Genomic DNA, 21,517 nt, shown 5'->3' with positions numbered 1-21,517 from the left:
AGCTGCCAGAATGCAAAACACAAGAACTGGAAAGACCTTTAAAATGGAAAATTTATTAATTTTCAAGGTTACTGTTCTAAGGCTGTGAAAATGTCTAAATTAAGGCAAGGTTAGGAAAATGTCCAAATAGAGGCATCCAGGGAAAGATATCTTGGTTCAAGAAGGCTGATGATGTTCAAGGTTTCTTTCTCAGTTGGAAAGGCAGATGATGAGCTCTGCTAGCTTTCTCTCCAGGAATCTACAACAGCTTCCCTAGAGCTCTGTCTGATCTGTTGGTTCTGTCAGTTCTGGTGGCTTTCATGACTCTTTCTAAAATGGTTCACTCTTAAAGGGTTCCAGTAAGCAATACCACTTTGAATGGGTAGAAACACATCCCTGTGGAAACAATCTAATTAAAAGTTGCCACCCACAATTGGGTGTGCCACATCTCCATGGAAACAATAAAAAAGATACCACCCAACAATATTGAATGAGGATTAAAGGACATGGCTTTTCTGGGGTACACAACATATTCAAACCTGTAGTCTGTGGATGGACTGCATATTAGTGAAGATTTCTGAATAAAAATATTTTATAAAAAGCAGAAAAAATAGGTCTGATTCTGTACCAGTGTTTTCAACATGCTTTAGGCATCATTACAGAGTATAAAGAAGCCAAAGAAATGATTAAACAAATCATTCAAATCCTGCCCCCCAAACGCAACAAGCTTGATCTCTTGGCACATTTCCTTATAGTTATTTATTCCCAAACATTGCATATTCCTTAGCTGCCCTCCATTATTTATGTATTTTTGTCTTTATTTTCTTACTAATTTGTCCACACACTGGATAAAGGGAGTGTCAGTAACAAGCTTTTTGAAATATCACAATTACACCATAAAACCTAGATAGTTATACTGTCATCTTCAAGCATCAAGGTTGCTGGATAACAGTTCAACAGTTTCAGAAATTTCCCTCTATCTACACCAATACCCCCAAAACTGAAAAGAGATATCTATATAATGCATAAGAATAACATCCAGAATGACTTATCTACTCTATTTGAAATCTCTCAGCCATTGAAATTATATTTTGTTTCATTTTTCTTCCCATTTTTGGTCAAAAAGTCTCTCTCAACTTCATGAAATCACGGCCAGGCTCATACCTGGAATATATTTCATAAGGGCAAGCCCCCAAATCAAGAGATTAGCCTATTAAATTGGCAGTTCCCTATACTTGTGAGAATTTCAGGTCTTCCCTAGGTGGAGAAGATTAATAGGAAATTCATTATTTTGTATGTGGATTGCCATTTGTCACAGTACAATTTTTAAAAACTATTATTTCCACATTGAATGGATTTGGTGCCATGTCAAACACTGACTGAGATATATATATATAGGTTTTAGTTCTGGACCCTCATTTCCATTCTACTGGCCTGTATTTCTTTCTTTATGCTAGTACCACATTGTATTAACTACTATAGCTTAATAATAAGTTTTGATTAGGAAATATGAGACCTGATTTTCTTTCTCTTTTTTAAGTTTGTTTTGGCTATTCAGGCTCCTTGCTATTCCATATGAATTTAAGGATCAGGTTTTCCATTTCTTTAAAGAGATGCTGCTGGACTTTTGATAAGGTTGCATTGAGTCTATAGATCACTTTGGGTAGTAGTGACATCCAAAAAATTTAAATCTCCCAATCCACCACCATAGAATATCTTTCCATTTATTTAAACTTTTTAAAATTTCTCTCAGCAATGTTTTGAAGCTTTCAGTGTACTAGTTTTTCACTTCCTTGGATGAATTGATTCCTAGATATTTTAAACTGATAGGTACAATTATAAATGGAGTAGTTTTATCCTTTTCATATTATATATGAAATCCTTTTCATGTTATGTCTTTTTCACGTAATATGAAAATACCCTTTTCATATAATTCATTATGGGTGTATAAAAACACTAATGACTTGTGTTTGTTGATCTCATACCCTGCAACTTTTAAAAATTGTTTTTTAGCTATAGTAACTTGTGAATCATTTTGGATTTTCTATATATCATATCATTCTATCTGTGAATACAGATAGTTTCATTTTTCTTTTCCAATCTGGATGCTGTCTATTTCTCTTCTTCTTGTCTAATTGCTCTAGTAGAATTCCCAGTACAATGGTGAATAAGAGTAGTGAAAATGGGCTTCCTCAGCTTCTTCTTAGTCTTAGGTGAAAGATTTCAGTCTATTGCCATTGAGTAAGATGGGCGATGTGGATTTTTCATGAATGTCCTTACATATTGAGAAATTTCCCTTCTATTTACTTTCTGAGAGCTTTTATCATGAAAGAGGTTGAATTTTGTCAAACACCTTGTTCTAGTTTGCTAGCTGCCAGAATGCAATATACCAGAAACAGAATGGCTTTTAAAAGGAGGAATTTAATAAGTTGCTAGTTTACAGTTCTAAGGCTGAGAAAATGTCTCAATTCAAACAAGTCTATAGAAATGTCCAATCAAAGGCATCCAGGGAAAGATACCTTGGTTCAAGAAGGCCAATGGCATTCAGGGTTTCTTTCTCAAGTGAGAAGGAATATGGCGAACACAGTCACAGTTTCTCCCTGAGCTGGAAAGGCACATGGTGAACATGGCATCATCTGCTAGCTTTCTCTTCTGGCTTCTGGTTTCATTAAGTTCCCTGGGAGGTGTTTTCCTTCTTCTTCTCCAAAGGTCACTGGTTTGTGAACTCTCTGCTTCATGGTTCCCCATCATTCTCTGCTCTCTCCAAATCTCTTTCATTCTCCAAAATGTTTCATCTTTTATAGGACTCCAGAAACTTATCAAGACCCGCCCAAATTGTTGGATACATGCCATCACCTAATCCAGCTTAACAATCACTCTCAATTCATCACATCTCCAGGGAGATGATCTAATTACAGTTCCAAACATACAATGCTAATAGGGATTAGAATAAATGGCTGCCTTTACAAAATGGGATTAGGATTGAAACATGGCTTTTCTAGGGGACACACATCCTTTCAAACCAGCACATATGTTTATATATCAATTGAGATGATCATGTGTTATTTTTTTCCTTTGTTCTATTAATGCCATGTATTGTATTGATTAATTTTGTTGTTGATTTCACTTAATTTTCATTTGTTAAACCACTCTTGGATTGCTGGAACAAATACCAGATGGTCATGTTTTATAATCCTTTTAATATACTGTTGAATTCAGTGTGTCAATATTTTGTTGACATTATTTGCATTGGTATTCATAAGACAGACTTGTCTGCAAGTTTCTTTTTTGTGCTTCTTTTACCTGGCTTAGGTATTGAGGTAATGCTGGCCTTACAGAATGAGATAAAAAGTGGTTCTTGCTTTTCTACTTTTTGGAAGAGTTTGAGAAGAATTGGGGTTAAATCTTTTTAAATGTTTGGCAGAATTCAGCAAGGAAGACATACAGTCCTGGAAGAGAGCTTTTTCATTACCAATTCAATCTCCATGCATATTGTAGATTTGATTAGGCTTTCTAAATCTTCTTAATCAGTTTAGATAACATACATTTTAAGGAAATCATTCATTTCATCTCAGTTATCTAATTTGTTGGCAGAAAATTGTTCACAGAATGCCTTTGAAATCCTTATTATTTCTGTAAAGTCTTCTTTTAAAAATGTTTTTATTATTAAACATAACATATATACAAAAAAAGGAAAGAAAAGCCAAAGACTTTCAAAGTATACTTCAACAAGTAGATACAAAACAGATTTCAGAGTTTGTTGTTGTTTACCATTCCACTATAACAGATTTTTCCTACTAGCTGTTCCAAAACACTGGAGGCTAGAAGAATTTTTTTTGTTTTTTTGTGAAAAATAAAATATATTTTAAAAGTAATAAATTTCAAAGCACATCACAACAATTAGTTGTAGAACAGATTTCACAGTTTGGTATGGGTTATGATTTTGAAATTTTAGATTTTTATTTCTAGCTGCTCTAAGATACTGGAGACTAAAATAAATATCAAAGTAATGATTCACCAAACATACTTGTTTGTTAAATCCTAAATTCTCTGTATGACTCCATTATCACCTTTGATCTTTCTCCAAGTCTTAAGTGGTATTTGGGCTATGCCCATTCTAACATTTTTTATTTTGGAAGGGGCTGTCAATAATTGAGATAGGGAATGGAACTAGCTGATGTTCTGGAGAGACTGGCCTCTCTGCATTTTAGGTCTTATCTGGCTGGGGACCCATCTGGAAGTTGTAGGCTTCTGTAAAGTTACCCTAGTGCATGCAGTTTTGTAAAATCTTATATAATGCCTTAGGTGTTCTTTCAGATGGGGAGGAATGGTTTGGGTTGGGTTTGACAAGTTGTGGTAGGTAGCAATGTCTGATTGAAGCTTGCATAAGAGTGACTTCCAGGGTCTAGCCTCTCAACTCTATTGCAATTCTCTCAGACACTGATACTTTAGTTGCTACACTTCTTTGCCTGCTTTTGCTTAGGATAACATTGTTGATCTCAAGAGGCAACTCCCATGCTGCCAGGGAGATTTTCACCCCTGTGATGGCTTGTTTCATTTCTGATTATTCTTATTTGGCCCTTTCACTTATTTTATTTGCCATTCTAGGTAAAAGTTTATCAATTTTATTTAACATTTCAAGGAACCAACTTTTAATTATGTTGGTTATCTACTCTTTTTTCTAGTCTCAATTTCATTTATCCCTAATCTATTAATTCTCCTGCTTACTTTGGCTTTAGTTCTTTTTTTTTCTAGGTATGCTAATTTATTAATTTGTGGTATTCCTTTTTATGATGAGTATTTACTGCTTTAAACTGAGCACTGTCTACCTTGCATCCCATGGATACGTATTTTTTATTCATGTATATTTTCTAATTTCTCTTGTGATCTCTTTTTTTGACACATTAGTTGTTTAACTTCCAAGTATTTGTAAATTTTCTACTGTTCCTTATTTTATTGATTCCTTTTGTGGAGTATAGATAAATATATTTTTAAATTTATTTAGATTTGATTTAGGGCCCAATATATGACCTATCCTGAAGAATGATCTACATGCACTCAAGAAGAATGCATATTCAGCTGTTGTAGAATAGCATGCTCTATACATGTCTGTCAGATATAACTAATATCTGTTCTTTTTCCAGTCCTCTGTTTCCTTATTGATCCTCTGTCTTGAAGTTCTATCAGTTATTCCAAGTGATATATTGAAATCTCTATTATTTAGAACTATCTATTGCTCCCTACAATTCTATCAATTTTTGTTTTATTTATTTTTGGACTCATTGGTATTTGCATATATGTTTATAATTCTCATATCTTCTTGATGAGTTGAAACTTTTTTTCAATATATCACATCCTTCTTGGTCTCCTGTAACATTTGTTGACTTGAAGTGTAATCTGTCTGACAATAATATAGTAAATCCATCTCTTTTTGGTTACTATTTTCCTGGAATATATCTTTCCATCTTTTTACCTTCAACCTCTATGTGTTTTGGTATGTAAAGTGGGTCTCATAGACAACATACAGATGACCTATGTAATTTTGTCCAATCTGTCAATCTGTGCCTTTTAAAAGGAGAGTTTAGTCCATTCACATTTAATGTAATTCTCAGTAAGGAAAGATTTATGAATGCCACTTAGCTATTTGTTTTCTGTATGTCTTATATGTTTTTTTGTTCCTTGATTACACAATTACTGCTTTTTTTTATTTTGTTGATTTCTGTAATATATATTTTGGTTCCCTTCTTCTTTCTTTTTCTGTGTATCTTTTGGTTATTTTATTGGTGATTGCTTTTGTGATTTCAACTGACATCTTATAATAATAATAATAGTTTGAATAATATAAACTTAGTTTCAGTAATTTACAGGTACTCTACTCCTGTCTAACCCTGTCCCCCCTCTTTATAATGTTATTGCCCCAGATTACATATTTGTATACTGTGTGCTTACTATCATATATTTTAATGATTTTTTCCCACATTTGCTTTTAAATCATATAGAGGAGTGTTCTAGTTTTCTAGCTGCCAGAATACAATATACTGAAAATGGAATGGCTTTAAAAAGAGGAATTTAATAAGTTGCAAGTTAACAGTTCTTAAACCATGGAAATGTCCCAATTAAAGCAAGTCAATAAAATTGTTCAATCTAAGGCATCCAGGGAGAGATATTTTGATTCCAGAAGGCTGATGAAGTTCAGGGTTTCTCTATCAAGTGGAAAGGCATATGGCAAACATGGTCAGGGTTTCTCTCTCAGCTGGAAGAGCACATGGCAAAAATGGCATCATCTGCTAGCTTCCTCTACCCAGCTCCTGGAGGCATTTTCCTTCTTCATCTCCAATGGCCACTGGCTGGTGGACTCTCTGCTTCATGGTTCTGTGGAATTCACTCTCATGGTTTTCTCATGCCTCAGTCATTCTTCTCTGCTCTCTCTGAATCTCCATCTTTCTCCAAAATGTTTCCTCTTTTATAGGGCTTCAGACAACTAATCAAGACTCACCCAAATGGGTGGAGTCATGTCTCCGTCTACTCAAGTTTAATATCCACATTTGACTGAGTCACATCTCCATGGAGATATCCTAATTAAACTTTCCAACATACAGTACTGAATATGGATTAGAAGAAACAGTTGCCTTTGCACTAGGTTCATAAATCCTTTCAAACCAGAATAAGGAGTAAAAGCAGCTACAAACCAACAAGCACTATGAAGTAGTCAGGACAGTGGCAAGGCAAAGCCATGAGACAACAGAAACCATAAGAAGGAAAGTGACTGGGCCATAAAGAGGATATTGGAGCAAAAGTGCAGAGTCCAAGGGTGAGAGAGCCCTTGCGCAGGGAAGAGAGTAACCAGCCATTCTTAAAGGAGGCTACAATTCCCAAGCTTTCCCAGGTTGAATTCAGCCCTTCAATGGATATCATCAGAAACCCTTTTAACTCAAGACAACTTGAGTGGATCTCTGTTCCTCACTACCTAAAGAATCAGGATAATATTAAAGACTTTTTTTAAGATGGGCAAGTAAGTTGTGTGCAGGAAACCAACAGAGATTGGGCTGCAAAAGAATGTTGAGGCCACTTCTTTGGAGATTTGGAATACTAGGGAAGGGAATGCAGAACCACAGAAGGATGCTCAGCAGGTGCATGACAGAATTGGAGTGCTGGGCTTTCAGAAGATGCATCTCTGCATTGAGCATGGAGTATAGAGGCTGGTAGAGTCCTTAGAAATCCTGTGACATTGTGGAAAGGGAGTGATTAGGGTTGGAACTGAAGGAGTAGCAGAGTAGATTGTAAGAAAGGTACAAGGATTAGGATGGGTACTAGTTGCTACAACAAATAACCCCCAAAATGTATAATGGCTATGGTTGGTTGTTCTTGGCCTCAGCCCTAACCATGGTCCAGTCAGCAGTGGTGTGAGACAGAGTGTTCTTAGGCATCAGAATGGTTGCTAATGTTGAAGGAATCTCTGGCAACAATTCTATGGGTAAGGCCAACTTTGTGAGAACAGGCCAATCCTATTAATACACCACCCTTCCTTAAGACTCAGATATCTTATCCTTACAATAAAGGACATGGACCACATGATATTTGTGAGTGCTCTACATTCTGTATGGTGCTAACCAGAGTAACTGCAGCTGTGGCAAATAGCCCCACCCTTCACTAGCTGATTAAGATTCAACTTCATTTTTCCTCACAGATCAGCCCACAGAGAAGACAGTGTTTGTAGAGGAGAGCTTTCTCTACACAGTGACTCAGGGACCCAGACTCCTTTCATCTTGGAATCCCACTTCCCCCAGGGCCTTGGAGTCCATCCAGTGCATGGAGAAAGAGAAGGTAGAAAACACACAATCTTCTTAATTACCTTGACTCAGAAGTAACTCATATAACATCTGCTTACATTCCAGTGAGGGGACCTAGTCTTATGTTTGCTCCTATATATGGGGACAGGTGAACAGGGATGTGAGAGAATATAGCCCCTGCCTGGGCAGGGTCTTCCTAGCAACAGCCTGACTTTATGCAAGAGAATCAGGAATCCCTGGTCGGGAGCTGACCAGACTGCCACATGTGTAGCTTTAGGTTTGAACTCATCTCTTGCCCCTTCTCCCAGCAAATGGGCAGCTTCATTTCAGACGAGAATCCTGAAGTCAGTGGTTGTAGTTTATTGCATTGAGGTAATGTGCTAGTTTACTGTCTGAGGTAATTTTTAAAGAAGCCAAAGGAGTCTCAGCAGGTGGACAGAGCTCTGGTAGCTTATGGGTTCCAGTGCCCAAAACAGAGGTTCAAAGAGACAGCAAGAGCTCAGGGGGGAGGAAATAAGGAAAAATTCTTGGTTTAACAGCATGCCAATAGGTGGAAGACCAGAAGAATAACAAGCAGTGCTCTTAAATGAGGATGAGGGCACTGTTTTCATTTCACCAGTAAATCTTTGACTGGATTCTTATTTTTCCTCTTTTTTATCGGGTGCTGTGAGGAAAACCAGGATAATCAGAAGCAGTTATAACCAAGATCCAAGAGGATCCCAAAGAAAGAGTCTATGAAACTTCCTTTGCCAGTGTATTGCTCGCTGGAGCTGCAGTGTTTCCACACCAAGGTGCATGCAGCAGGGCAAGGTGAGTATTGAGAGTTAGGCCAGAGACTGAGCATGCTGGATGACCACATGCTCCTGGAAACTTTCTTCTTTGAGGTTGCTGATTAATAGACATTGGTAGAAAGGTATGGTATGGCTAATCTGTAAATGGTCTTGCAAACAGGAAAGTACTGTGCATGGGGATCCTGAACCTGAACATTGGGCTTCCAAGTCAGTGAATAGATTTCTGTTTGTCTTTAGTTTGAAGCCATGGAGTAGAGAGGAAAGAGTCCGGTTTGGTATACAGGGCTTATTTTGAATTCTAGTTCTGTCATGTACTGTTTCTACAGTTTACAGCAAATCTTAAATGCAGAGTCTGTTTCTTCTTCTCTAAAATAAGTCTAGTAAGTGCTGTCCTACATAACCCACAGATTTGTGAGGTTCATATGAGGACAAAAATGTAGACAGAATTCCAGATGTTGGAAATTAAGAACTCATACTAACCCTTTAAAAATTCATGACCCAAGAAGTGAAAGTGTTATTCCAATATATTAAGAAATGGAACTTTCATCCTCATTTGTCATATTACATCTGTTCCAAACACTGAGGGATAATATGGAGGAAAAAAACAAAAGAGGACATAATAACCCAGGCAGGCATAACAAGAAAGGCTAGTGAAAGGAGGTGCCTGAGATTAGAGGATAGTAAAAGATATTTGGCAGGAAAAAGACCAGAGGGGCAGCATTAATGATAGGCAGACAGAGAGGGGAAAGTGGACATTAAACTGTAGATCATGAGAATAGTTTTCTTCTTTTACTTCTCTGCAGTTTGGGCTCCTTGGGCTGGGAGATAGAGGGAAAAGCTAAGGAGGAAACAGGAAACAAAGTCAGATATGGATGTTAGGAATGTTCCACTGGTCAAAAGTTGGAGAATGGACTGGAGGGGGAAATTCTGAAGGTGTGAGAACAGGTGGGAGGCTATGCAATAATTGAGGCACAGGACTAGGTGGAAGCTATGGGGATGGAGAGATGTGGGTGGATATGGCAGACACAGGAAAGTTTGAATTGACTGGGCTTGATGTGGAGGTCAACTGGAGAGGAAGAAGTTGAGGTTGACTCTGGGTTTCTAGCTTAGACTAATGGGTGAACAGTCATGTCATACCTGAGATGAGGATACTCCAAAGGAGAAGCAGTTTTATGGGTGCATACAGTTGGGACATTTTGAACTTAGGATGTTTATGTTCCCATCCCAAAAAGGGATGACCAGGAGTCAGGCAAATGACACAACGGGTCTGAAATCAGAACAGAAGTCTGGGCTCAGAGAACACAGCCCAGCCCTTGATATTGCATGTGCCATGCGTGCCTTCTGTGCCTTCAACATTCATTTGAAGTCCTGACCAAGCTAAGGACCTCCATTCCTCCATCCAGGACCTCTTCTCCAGCCTGCTCATCTCCATGAGCACAGTCTACACTATCATGTTCCTTTTCACATGGTAGGGCTGTTCAGCATCTGAGCTTGACATACAGATTTGTTTGACCAATGCAGGGTAGGGGTCACCCTCCCCTCTCAGAACCGCAGACATGGAGCCTCCATAAATATCTTTATGTAAATTAGTCTTGGAGTATTTTTCCTGTTTAAGAAATATTAAGAAGGTTTCAAATTTCAGCTTTGCCACCACTAGCTCAGGGACTTGTGGCTTTTCTTAACTCCCCTGAGCCTGTTTCCCCATCTATATAGTGGGAATGACAACACATGTTGAAGAGTTGTTAAAGGGATACAAGAGATAATGATTATAAGGAAGTTAGCCCAATGTCTACCACATGGTAAATATTTGATACCTGATAGCTGTCATTTCTATTATTTTTATTAAATTAAAGTAAATTCTATAGTAGTCAACACATGGCAAATCTTGTTTCATCTATATGCCATTCACTCCTCTCCTCAAGAAAGCCTATTATTTCATCATGATTTAATTTTTCAAAGCATTTGCCTCCTCCCATAGAATTGTGAAAGCAGTGCATAATGGATTTCAGAAATTCATCCTCACACCTTCACAAGCCCATATGATTCCCCTGTCTTTGTTCTGAAGAACATCAAATTGCCTCTGTCATAGAAGCTGAAAATTATGCTGAAGAATTGTATAGTAGGAGAGAACTTATACAATTGCCCACATTGACAGGGTTCAAGTCCTAGTCCCCTTGACCCCCAGTTGCTAGCTGTTTAAGAGTAGACAAGGCTTTTGGTCATCTGGTACCTCAGTTTCCTCATCTGGGAATTGGGGTGATAAGAGTACCTCACTCATAAGATTGCTGGAAGGTGGAAATAAGTTAATAGATTATGGCTGTTGGAACACAGCTTGATACATCAAAGGACCTTAAGAAATGTCAGATTTCAATCTGTCCAGTTGGGTGACCTTAGCCATTAGTGAGCAATTACTACAGCCTGATATTGGACAAGGATCTGGCCATACAGAGATGAATGGAAAGGGTCTCATGCTCAAAAAGGTCCCCATCTCATGGGGGAGGCAGACTCATGAAGACACTTTCCAACAGGGGGCTGGATGCTGTGACTGTGGGCAGTGCTTATGGTTCTGAGCTGTTTGACCCTTGCTTCACAAGTGACCACCCTGAGACCATGGATCCCCTGAGCCCTGGAGCCACGTGATTTACTAGCAGTCAGGGATAGTATGGAAGGGTTTGTTCTCCAGGCTTCTTCACATCAGGCCCTAAAAAAGGCTGGCAGCTCTGCAGGGCAGCTGAGTCATTCTAGACAAAGGTGCAGTTCTTTGTATTACCCTTCACACAGTACAGAAATTCGAGTCTGGTCACAGGGCCAGATGTCAGTATCTGCTCTGATGACTGGTTACCAGAAAGGGTGCTACAGTTCACTGTGTGGTCAGAGGCCCCACATCAAGAAAATGCTAACATCCCAACCCCAGCGGGAGGCCAGGCGTACCAACCTGGCTGGCCATGACATGCACCATGCTAAGGCCTAGAGAATGGATGGAAAATCCTCTGAGTGACAGCAGAACTAACAGCTGTTCAGTCTGGAGAAGGGCTGAGCAAAGACACTCTGGGGACAGAGAGGCAGACAGGCTCCATGCTCTAAGGACTAGAAATCCAACCAGAGGTGGCCCTGTTTGAGCTTGACCAAAAGAGAAGCTATTTTTCAGTCAGAGCTGTTCAAAAGCAGTGAAGGGGTGGGAAAAGAGCAGCAATGCTCATCCTGTACCTCCATGGCCCTTTAATCTATGACATCTAAACCTCAAAGCAGCCTGGGAGGGAGTCATTACATCCATTGCTAAGAATGAGGAGAGCAGGGCCCATACCACTGGTAAGGAGAAGTGCTGGAATTTTCTCCCAGAACTGCCTACCTGAAAAGCTAGGGCTTTTCCAAAATACTGGGCATTACTGACTTAGTAAGATGGAAGGGTTTGTCTTTGAGTGAGAGAGTCTGCACCATTGGAGTTGCACAAATGGGGCTTTGTGGTTTCCCAGTGTATGTGAAGGAATTGGCCATAAAGGACTGTCAATATCAGATGAGCTGGATTCAAGAGTCTTTGAGTGACCAGTCCTGAGTCTCTATGATTCCATGACCAGGGTGAATGAGCATGTTTTGCATCATTGGTGGACAGGGTGTCAATCAACCCTATGTATATCAACTTCACTCAGTACAGCATATTTCTCTCTCCTTCCTCCTCCCTTCATCTTTCTTTCTTCCTCCTTCTCCCCTTTCTCCTTCCTTTCCTTCCTTCCATTTTTGTTTCACCCATTCATTCAGCAGACACTTACTTTGCCTTATTATGTGCCTTGTCCCATTCAGAAGTGGGTGATACAGGTGAGGCAGAGAGTAGTTGTAGTTGAAGGTTGAATCAAACAATTTTCTGATTTTTGAAAAAAAAACACAGACTAAAAGTGAGACATCAGACATGAAAAATATCTTTGCCTCTAACATGAAACTCAGAGAATCAGGGCTCCAGAGCTCTGGAGGCCTTGGAAAAAGGAGATATCAGGCCCTCCTCGGTAGGGTGAGGACAATAAGTAGGGCCACCCATATTGTTCACAAACTCATATATATCCCTTAAGGAGCTGATCAGTCCCTATAGATGGGCATCCCCTATCCTAACACTTTTTGGGAGCTGTAGATGCGATGATCCATTCACAAAAAGACTAGAAGTCCACCCAGCCAATTGATGAGGACTCCCCAGTGTTGCTCAATGCACCATGGTGCTTTGCTTTTAAACCTAAATGTTCAGCCACAAGCATCCTCAACCACTTTGGATGGCATATCCAAAAAGAGGGACAGGAGAATTGTCCATGTCCCAGATGACCAAAGCATCAACTGCTTGCCATACTTCTTTCCAAGACGAAGAAGTGTAATTATCTCATTCTAGCCATGTCCAGTTCTGTTCAGTGGATGGTGCTAACTGTCATGGGAGCATTTCAGCTCCATCTGCTGGAAGTTCAGCATACACCCAGCAATGAGAGATGTTGTGGACCTTTGTGTAGGTGTGCACCCATTCCACCAAGCTGTTAGCTTAAATAAACTGGGTTGGAGAGATAATAAAGCTTTAGGAACCATTTGAGTCAAATTTCATCCCTCAGGCCTAACATAGGCCACCTGCTCATTCTGCAAAAGAATACTGGCAGCCAGGGGTCTTTGCCCCAGATGGGAGTACCAAACCAGGTCCTCTTGGGCCATGCTAGCACAGCAAGGATACAAGACATAAGTTTCTCAAAGCAAAGAACCTTCCTCATCATCAGGAAGGGATACATGTACAGGAGCTGGCCACCCCTCAATCCAAGTTTTCATCTGCAAACCTTAGGTTATGCCATCATCCCAAGGGAAAAGACATAGCAGCAAGGAAGGGGCTTCAGTTGGTATTTTCCATGGCCATGTCCATTCATCTGCTGTCCCTCCTTACAAAACACAGGGGTCTGGTAATAGTAACCTTCTTTCCCACACATGGGGTCTTTTCAACACATCACTTCTTTCCACTTGTATGTGCAAGGGCAAGGCTCATCCCTTATTATAAAGTCAAAGGGAAGTAGCCTATGTGCTGAAGCTGTTTATTTAATAAGTGGTCATCAGTAGGCAATCAGCATAGCCCACCCCTTCAATGTCAGCTCCTCTGGGACCAAAGCCCAAATCTCCTCTGTCAAGAGGCCTTTCTTACCTTTCAATTATTTCCACAGCTTGTGGTTTATATGGGACTACTGTGTCTCCTGTATATCAAGACCTTTGGTCCAATCCTGGACTGCAAAATCACTGCCATCCAATGGGAGGGTTACCACTATCACTTGCAATTTCTCCTGGTCTTTCATTATAGGCCTGTATTGAACTCACTCGTTTGCAGGAAAACATAGAAAGAAGTTATTTGCTACTCAATGGGGGAGTATCTTATCTCTACTCCCTTCCATAACTGGGACCAAAATCTTATGAGAATCATGTGTCTGCTCTGGTAATACCAGAGTTCCCAGTTAAGGCCTATTTCATGGGCTGTCACATTCAATGGAAAGGAACTTCCTTATCCACAACTTGTAGTGCTTTGCAATAGTGCTGTGCTATTGCCTTTTTTGATACTGTAAAAGAGTGTCCCTAGTCATCCCCAAAAGTCCCAGGAGTGTGACTTTCTTTATTTTTTATTCTGTAATTTTTAAAAGCATAACAACATAAACGAACATTCTTACCATATGATCATTCCATTCTTGATATATAATCAATAACTCACAATATCATCACATATTGCATATTTATCATGATCATTTCTTAGAACATTTATATCAATTCAGAAAAATAAATAAAAAGAAAAGAAAAAAATTCATACATACCATGCCCCTTTCCCTCCCTTTCGTTGATCACTAACATTTCAATCTATTAAATTTATTTTAACACTTGTTCCCCCTATTATTTATTTATTTTAATCCATATGTTTTACTCATCTGTCCGTAAGGTAGATAGAAGGAGCATCAGACACAGTCACACTGCAAAAGCTATATCACTATGCAATCATCTTCAAGAAACTTGGCTACTGGAACACAGCTCTACATTTTCAGACACTTCCCTCCAGCCTCTTCATTATACCTTAACTAAAAAGGTGATACCTATATAATGTGTAAGAATAACCTCCAGGATAACCTCTCAACTCTGTTTGAAATCTCTCAGACATTGACACTTTATTTTGCCTCATTTCTTTCTTCCCACTTTTGGTCAACAAGGTTTTCTCAATCTCTTGATGCTGAGTCCCAGCTCATTCTAGGATTTCTGTGCCACGTTGCCAGGAAGGTTTACACCATGTTGCCAGGAAGGATATCTGTGCCATGTTGCCAAGAAGGTGAGTCATGTCCCACATAGATAGGGGAAGGGCAGTGAGTTTGCTTGTCATGTTGGCTAAGAGAGAGAGAGAGAGAGAGAGAGAGAGGTCACATCTGAGCAACAAAAGAGGTTTTCTGGGGATGACTCTTAGGCCTAATTTTTTTTTTTTTTTACATGGGCAGGCACCGGGAAATGAACCCGGGTCCTCTGGCATCACAGGCAAGCATTCTTGCCTGCTGAGCCACTGTGGCCTGCCCTTTAGGCCTAATTTTAAGTAGGCTTAGCCTATCCATTGTGGGGATAAATTTCATAAGAACAAACTTCAAGATTGAGGCCTCAGCCCATTGCTTTGGCTGTCTGCATTGCTTGCGAGAATATCAGGAATTCTCCACATAGGGAAACTGAATTTTCCCCCTTTCTCACCATTCCCCAAGGGATTTTGCAAATACTTCTTATTCACTGTTCAAATCACCTAGGATTTATTAGGCATCACTGTGGACAAACCTACAAAATCACATGCCCCATTCAAGGTTCCATGTACTTATGGTGCTCAATTAAACTGTCCACATAAGTTATTTTAGGAGATGCACTAGTCAAAATATAGATTTTGTGCCAAATAAACATTTTTTGCTTTAGTCTCACACATAAGTTAAAGCTTTAAGTATGAATTACCATCTATTTTTGACACCTTGCAGTATTAATATTCCTTTGTTCTTCCTCATGCTAAAACATTTTTAAATTTATACATTTAGTCATTATCATTATATACTCTAGGTATTCCTAGGTTATACCATCTCAGTCTTTATCATCTATCTTTCCTTCTGATTTTATTTGTGCCCCCAGCCCTACTCCTCCATCATCCTCCCATTGGGTTTCTATGCATTCAGTGTACTAACATCATTGTATTACAGTTAGGTAGTATTGTGCTATCCATTTTTTAATTTTTACAATCAGTCCTGTTGCACAATCTGTATCCCTTCAGCTCTAATTACCCAATATCTACCCTATTTCTAAGTCCTGATGGTCTCTGTTCTTAACTGAAATTCTCCAAGATCACTACTTGACCAGGGTCACATCCAGGTGGAAAGGGACTGCCTTATCCATCACCTGTAGCACTTGGCTTGAGCCACTGCCCTTTTATCTGTGGTACACACCTGCTCTTGATCTTCTTCCCAACCCATTTGGGTACCTTTTTTCATTAAAACATACAAAGGATGCAAGACAGGAGCCAAATGGGGGACAAACATCTTCCAGAACACCAAAAGGCCTACAAAAGCTTCTAGCAACTTTACCATGGTCAGTATTGGATATACTCGGACCTTAGCTATAATAGTCTCTGGAATTATTTTGGTCTTACCTGACCATACAACTTCCATGAATATGAGAGACAATCTAGTCCCTTGGACCTTGACCTCATTGATCGCCCATCCATAAGTACATAATACACGGCATAGGCTGACTGTGGCTTCTTTTAGATCTGTTAGAGAATCAGAGGCTAGCATAATATAATTTATATAACAATATAAAGACACTGTATCCTTATATTGCCAAGTGGCCAAATCCTGAGCCACCAACCCGTGGCACAAAGTAGGACTATGTATATAGCCCTATGGCAGCACCACAAATGTCTATTGCTACTCTTTCTAGGTGAATGCAGATGGTCCTGGCTCTCTAAAGTCAGGTCAGTGGAGGAAAACACATTTACCAAGTCCATTACATAATGGTACTGTCCTAAGGAAAGAGTCAGTTGATTCATTTTATCAGTCATTGATGATTTTACAGAATGCATGGGAGGAGTGACTTTACCAAGCTTATGGTAACCAACAGTCATTTTCCATGTGCTGTTCTGCTTTTGGACAGGCCAAACCAGGGAGTTGTAAGGACTATGGGCTGCTTTCACAATCCCAGCTTTTTCCAATTTTAGGATTCTTTGCCCAATTTCTTCGTGTCCTCTAGGCAACCACTATTGCCTCACATTAACAATACTTCAGGGCTCAGGGCAACAAACAACCAATGTCAGGTCATTATTGTGGTTTATTTCACAGGGACTGGGAACCCTCCATATCCATCAGTATAAGTCAGAGGGCCTTCAGATCTGTCTGGGTTTCCATACAACGAAGTGCATTTTGCCTTTGTGTCTACTACAGTCAAGATAAACTGTACATTGCAGGGAGACTACTATTTTGAAAGTTCCTTCAGTCTCCCATCTCTCCCACCCATCGGGACTGCAACCAGTGTGACAATCAACTCATGTCATCCCAGCTGTATGGGCATAAAAAATCATGTAAGTGCAAGGGATGGGACTCAGCCTGCTTTTTTTTCCTTTAGCTTAGTGAACTGCTGCTCCTGGGGCAATTCTTTTTACAATGCAAATAAAAATTTATTGGATGGTGGAGTTATACAGTGAAGTTGATACTCTTTTTTTGTTGTTGTTGGCATGGATAGGCATTGAGAATCAAACCCAAGTCTCTGGCATGGCAGGCGAGAATGCTGCCTGCTGAACCACTATGGCCCACCCAAATTTGATATTTCTTTTAGTCCTAGTATCTTCAACCAACTAGAAGCAAAACCTAAAATTGTGGACTTGTAGCCCATGTCAAATTCTGAAATATGTCCTACAACTAATTGTTGTGCTGTACTTTGAAATTTGTTGTTTTGTTAATATGTTATTTTTCACAAAAAAAGGAAAAAATTCAATTTTGATGATAAAAAAATTATTTAAGCCTTCTAGTCTACTGTATCCTAGAGCAGCTAGAAGAAAAAACCTGAAAGGATCATATGGTAGCCCATGACAAACTGTGGAATCTGTTCTGTAACTACATGTTGAAGAGTGCTTTGAAAACTCTTGCTTTTTTATTTCTTTGCTTTGTATATATGTTATGCTATACAATAAAAAAGTTAAAAAAAAAACCTTCATTAGGCTTTTAGTTAATTGTCTCTGATTTACCCCCGTGGCTATTAAAGTATACACATTGAAACTGTGATGCCTTGGTGGGGCTTCCGGGTGTGCCATCACCTTTCCACTCACAGGGTGGCTTTCATTTGGATGGCAGCTCCACTCCTTGCTTTATTGGGTGTATTCCATCTCCATTCTTGTACTTTACAGTTCCTAACTGGGCTGTTTTGCTTTCTGAGAGTACCAAGCTGTAAGCTTCACAGCATTCTGCCATACCTGTTTGGCAAGAACTCAGAGTTTCTTCTGACATGTATGCCATATATGCCATCTGTCAACAGATGTGTAGGGGCAAAGGCCCACACCCTGGAGCCAAGGGCTGGTTGTGCTTGACTCACCACTTCACATGGGACAGGCATGGAGCAAGGGAGGAGTACTTGCCTTGGGACAGTGCCAACTCACTTCTGACTCCCTCTCTTTCAAGCAGCTCCAGCACTTTTCTTCCAGGGCTTGAATCCTGGTTTCCAGTGTTTTGCTTTTGCTGTAGTTTCCAGACCTATGCTTTTGTGTATCCTTGTGCTGTTTCCACATTACGGTTAAAGAAAATTAAGGCACTTTCCCCACTGTACTGTGCTGTGGGGTGGGATTCACATGATTTAAAAACCTCTGGAGCAGACCACTGCAGCAAAACAGCACTATGGGATGCCACAAGCTTGTGGAGGGCCACATCCTATCTGGTCTGACTTCCTCTGGGGCAGAGGGGCCACCCACCACTCATTCTACCCACTACACCACTGTCAGGTTCATATCTTAAGGTTTTGTTGCTCTGAAACAGCAGCAAATTGAAAGAAAGCAGAAGGAACCTCTGGTACAGTAGTCATCTTTAATTGTTCTCTCTGCTTTGTTCTGCTTTTTCTCTCTCTTTCTCATCTCTGTCATCTCTCTCTCTCTCACATGCAAAATTACCAACAAGTGACATCATTCATGGGATATATTATTGGACGCATGTTATATCATTAGTTACATAATAGGTGCTATGTCATGGCTACATAAGCTATGCTGTATCATGCTTCCCCAGAACTTCAGACCGGGAAGTACTTATGGTGGCCACCTTAGCAGACTGTTTACAATAAACAATTTCTCAGGCCCCATAATGATAAAGTGACATGAATCTATAAAGCTGTTATCAAAAGTTTAGCTTATTGTTACAGAATTGTATTATCAATACCAAAGGAAACAGAGGACTGTGGGGAAAAAGAGATGTTCCCATTCCACACAGCACAGGACTTTTGGGGAAGGGAGTAGGGAGCAAAGATAACTTACACTCTGGAATCAGAGCTCTGGGTTTCACCATCTCTCCTTAAATTGGCACACATAGCTTTTTCCCCTCAAAAATTTAACAATGAAAACCTGTAAGTTTCACCCTATCACAACCCCTGCCTGTACACTTTAGCTGTTCCCTCAGAAAGGCATTTTATTGCTTTTGGACACATTCAGTCTACTACTTGTTAAAATGCAACCATCCATTCATTTAACTAGTGTTGATGGCTGTTTGCTTTTCCTGGCACATTTCTAAGCACTGGGAAGAGATTTGCATTTATCAAGCAATACAGCATTCTTGTACAGAGAAGAAAAATCCAGAAAATAATTCTTAAAATTGAATGATATCAACTCCCTCCACTCAGAGAAAACCACTGTTAAAAACTGGGTAAAATGGTGACTTATAACCTGTTTTTTCAGTTAACAGTATATCATAATCCCATTTCTGAGCTATCATCAGTTTTAGGTTGGTCTTCTAAAACTCAGAAGCACTACTTTGTGGTTGCCTTTTAGATGCTGTTTACCCTTCAACAAATCTACCTGACCAGCCCTGAGCTCACCAGGATGAGGTATGGGACTCAGAGATCAAGAAATATGTCTTGGAGGCCTTCTAATTTGGGCTAAAACCAGAAGTTACTTTATATGTTCAGAGCATATATGAAAATCTATAGCTAAAATCATTCTCAATGGTGAGAGACTGGAAGCCTTCCCCTTTGGGAAAGAGAAAAGGATGCTCTCTGTCACCACAATTATTCAACATTGTACTAGAGGTTTTAGACAGAGCAATGAGACAGGGAAAAAAATAAATGCATCCAAACTGGAAAGGAAGAGGTAAAGGTTTCATTATTTGAAAATGACATGACACTATACTTGGAAAATACTAAGAAATCTACAGCAAAGCTTCTTGAGCCAATAAACTCAGTAAGGTGTTGTGATACAAGATTAATGTTCAAAAGTCAGTACACAAGTAATAACCTGAGGAGAAAATTAAGGAAAAAAATTCATTCAAGATGACAACTAAAATAATCAAGTATCTAGGAATAAACTTAATTATGTATGTAAAGGAACTGCACACAGAAAAATAGAAAAACACTGCTAAATGTAATCAAAGAAGTTCAAAATAAGTGGAAAGACATTCTCTATTCATAGATAGGAAGGGTAAATGTAGTCAAGATGTCAATTCTACCCAAATTGGTCTACAGATTTAGCACAATACCAATCAAAATCCCAACAACATACTTTGAAGACTTGGAAAAATTAGTTATCAAGTTCATTTGGAAGGGAAATAGATATTGATAGCTAAAAATGAAAAACAAATTGGGAGGCACAACACTTCCTGATCTTAAAGTGTATTATACTGTCACAGTGAACAAGACAGCATAGTACTGGCACAAGATATAAGTACTGACCAATGAAATAAAATCAAGAGGGTGGAGACAGACCACAAAAATCTATGGTCAATTGATCATTGACATGGCACCCAAATCCACTAGACTGAATACAAAATAGTCTTCTCAATAAATGGGCATGGGAGAACTGGATAACATTTGTCCAAAGAATAAAAGAAGACCCTTACCTTACACCCTCTACAAAAACTAGCTAGAGGTGTATCAAAGATCTAAATATAAGAACCAGAACCATAAAACAATGAGAAGAAAATATAAGGAAGCATCTTCATGACTTACTAATAGGAGGTAGTTTCTTAAACTTTACACTGAAAGCACAAGCAATGAAAGAAAAACTAGATAAATGGGAGCCTCCCAAATCAAATACTTCTGTACCTAAAAGGAGTTTTTCCAGCAGGTGAAGTGACAGCCCATCAATGGGAAAAAATTATTTGGAAACCACATATTGGATAAAGGTTTGATGTCCTGCATACATAGTATTCATACAACTCAACAACAGATGAACAAACAACCCAATTATAACATGAGCTGAATTTATGAATATACATTTTTCTGAAGAGTGAATACAAATGGCAAAAAATACATGAAGAGATGCTCATCTTCATTGCTAAATAAGAGAAATATAAATCAAGACTACAATGAAACATCACTTCATGCCTATAAGAATGGCTGCTATAAAACAAACAGGAAACATTCAATGTTGGAGAGGATGTGGAGAAAATGGAACACTTATTCATTGCTGATGGGAATGTATAATGGTACAGTTGCTGTGAAAATATTTTGACATTTCCTCAGAAAACTAAATATGAGTTTCTCTGTTACCCGGCAGTACCACTATTCAGTACATACCCATAAAAGCTGAAAGCAGTGACACAAACAGACATTTGCAAACAGATGTTTATAGTGGCATTGCCAAAACTGCCAAAAGATGGAAACAATCTGAGTGCCCATCAACAGTTGAGTGGATAAAATAATATGATATATACATATGATGGAATCTTATTCAGCAGTAAGATGAAATGAGATCCTGAAGCACATGACAACATG

The 21,517-nt window shown here is 39.2% G+C and overlaps 1 long non-coding RNA gene across 2 annotated transcripts; it reads left to right on the top strand.

The window, feature by feature from the left end:
- The first annotated feature begins 6,663 nt into the window (after nucleotides 1-6,663).
- LOC143673070 (uncharacterized) lies at nucleotides 6,664-21,233 on the top strand. Of its 2 annotated transcripts, none has more exons than XR_013170165.1 (3): nucleotides 6,664-7,803; nucleotides 8,450-8,579; nucleotides 19,578-21,233. It is a non-coding gene; the product is annotated as an uncharacterized LOC143673070 (long non-coding RNA). The 2 variants fall into 2 exon arrangements; XR_013170164.1 differs by having other exon boundaries at nucleotides 8,441-8,579.
- The last annotated feature ends 284 nt before the right edge of the window (nucleotides 21,234-21,517 follow it).

Source organism: Tamandua tetradactyla, unplaced genomic scaffold, assembly GCF_023851605.1.
Source record: "Tamandua tetradactyla isolate mTamTet1 unplaced genomic scaffold, mTamTet1.pri scaffold_109_ctg1, whole genome shotgun sequence".
In the NCBI taxonomy this organism is placed as follows: Eukaryota; Metazoa; Chordata; class Mammalia; order Pilosa; family Myrmecophagidae; genus Tamandua; species Tamandua tetradactyla.
The sequence above is the reverse complement of the archived record's forward strand: the minus strand, read 5'-3'. Positions and strand labels throughout refer to the sequence as shown.